Below are 2,501 nucleotides of genomic sequence, written 5' to 3' on the forward strand. Positions count from 1 at the left end.
TGGGGGGTGCATGTTGGCATCAAGGCAGCTTCGGTTTGGTTCTTTGAAAAAGAAAATGAGAAGAAAAAAATGTTAAAACGTTTTCACGTTTGCTATCGATTTTCTTCTAAGTAAATAATGTGAGTATTAACTTATTATCTGTTCTCTTCGGAGTGATAAAAACTTCCCTAAATAAGGAAGAGAAAATATATGATTATGTTAATAGTGTGTTAGCTACATAACGATCTTCTCTTTTCATAATTTCAAAACTTTCTCACTGACTTATTTTATCTTGTATTTTCATGTTCTTCACTCCTACTGCTCACGGGCCATTTGTGTACCTTTTGACAGACCCTTGCTGAGGTGATGAGATTATACACACTGTCTTCGTGAGGAACCAGAGGCCCGTGGGGTCACAGCAGATATCCACAGGAAGGTCCGGTACATTCCCTCTTCTCAGTGACGTGCGTGGCAGCTGATTCATCATGACTGCCCAGAGAGTGTGTGTGTGTGTGTGTGCGTGCGTGCGCGCGCGCGTGCGCGCCTGTGTCTAACAGAATAGAACGACNATGGCAACTGATTCATCATGACTGCCCAGAGAGTGTGTGTGTGTGTGCGTGCGTGCGCGCGCGCGTGCGCGCCTGTGTCTAACAGAATAGAACGACATCATCTTATACTGCTGACTCAGGAGAGTGAATAGAACTGAAAAGTCCCCAGGAAAACCAGGTAAATCTTGGGGCTGCTGTAGACACAGGTTGATACATATTCCCAGAAGCTCCTGGCCAAAGTGAGGGTGTAACTGCATGGTGGTCACATAGTGTTAACTGAGATGGAAGGTCACACAAAGGCAGGGAAGGTCAGGACGGATGACATAAGGTCCACACCAGACATATTAGGGGTTCTGCCAGCAGACAGCAGCTTCCTGGCTCAAGAACAGACTGGAAACCCTATTAGAGGTATCCCAACCCTCACCGCAGAAGCTCACTACTCTGGAAACCCCAGCAAGGGGCCGAGCAGATGAGAAACACGGTGCTTGTGTCAGGAGACAGAGCCGGCCAGAGCCTCAGGAGCCTGGGTGACGTGACAATAGACAAAGAGTCATGTGGCCCACAGCACACTGAGACTGTTAGGACAGTGAGGAAATCCTGCCTGGAATGTTTGAGACCATACAACACACATTCCAGTCCTGAGATAGTACAGAGCATGTGCCTGCATTTTTAAAAAGATCCTTAAAAGTAAAACTACCCTACGACCCAGCAATCAAAAGGATGCCGATTCCAAGAGGCACATGCACCCTGATGCTTATAGCAGCGCTAAGGACAATAGCCAAATTATGGAGCGAGTCCAAATGTCCATCAACTGATGAGTGGATAAAGATGTGGTAGGTGTATACAATGGAGTAGTACTCAGCCATCAAAAAGAATGAAATCTTGCCATTTGCAACTCCATGGATAGAACTGGAGTGTATTATGCTAAGAGAAACAAGTCAGTCAGGGAAAGACAGATATCATAAGATTTCACTGGTATGTGGAATTAGAAAAAAACAAGCAAACATAAGAGAAGGGGGGAAAAGGGAGAGGGAAATAAACCATAAGAGACTCTTAACTATAGAGCGCAAACTGAGGGTTGATGGGGGGAAGAGGGGGGATGGGCTAGATGGGGGATAGGTACTAAGGGCGGCACTTGTCGGTATGAGCACTGGGTGCTATGTAAGTGATTAATCTCTACATTCTACTCCTGGAACCAATTTTACCATAAAATTGTTAACTAGTCAGAATTTTAATAAAAACATGAAATAAAAAAATCCATAGGTGATATCCAGGTCCTTCCTGATTTGAAATGCACATCAAAAGAATTTCTAATTAGTTCCTTTGCATGTGGCAAACATGCCTTTATTCGTCAGAAGCATGTAGTTTATGCTGCCTAAGAAACTTTTGTACAAATGTTATGACTAAAATGACATAGAAATCATCATAAAACAGTTGAGAGATTGCAGATATCATTAACCGTATGTCTACCTTTTACTTTACAGAAAAATGCTGAAATTAGAAACCAGTTACCGGCTGCCGGCTGGGCTCCCTGGCTAAGAACACAAAAGTGAAAACTCGGTGTTATCTGCATTCCTCTGCTTCACCAACAAGTACAGAGAAGCTCGTTAGAACGCAATTTAAATTGAAACATGATTGTACATTAAAAAGTCAGCTTAAGCCTAACAGGGACACATGATTTTTTTCATCAATATGCGCATTTTATTCCCGGTTAATTATCTGTGTCTTGGCTTCTGAGAAAGAAAACCAAGTCATAATAGATGAGCGTCCCTGCTGCCTTGTGCGTCTTAGAGGCCGAGCTGGTATTTTTGGCAGGCATCGATGTGGTTGTTTGCGGAGGCATGCGTTAGTGCTGTGCGTGAACGTTAGCTATGGGTGTGTGTGCTTTAAATACAGGTACCTGTGTAAGCAGATGGCTGTAGCTGCGCACAGTTAGAGCTGGCCTTTATTCCTTTCAAGCGCGCCTTGGTGGCT

At 44.0% G+C, this 2,501-nt stretch overlaps 1 long non-coding RNA gene across 1 annotated transcript; it reads left to right on the forward strand.

Annotated features, from left to right (window-relative positions):
* The first annotated feature begins 643 nt into the window (after window positions 1-643).
* LOC144226769 (uncharacterized) lies at window positions 644-2,192 on the forward strand. Its single transcript, XR_013333732.1, has 2 exons — window positions 644-705; window positions 2,012-2,192. It is a non-coding gene; the product is annotated as an uncharacterized LOC144226769 (long non-coding RNA).
* The last annotated feature ends 309 nt before the right edge of the window (window positions 2,193-2,501 follow it).

Source organism: Crocuta crocuta, unplaced genomic scaffold, assembly GCF_008692635.1.
Source record: "Crocuta crocuta isolate KB4526 unplaced genomic scaffold, BGI_CrCroc_1.0 scaffold750, whole genome shotgun sequence".
NCBI lineage: Eukaryota > Metazoa > Chordata > Mammalia > Carnivora > Hyaenidae > Crocuta > Crocuta crocuta.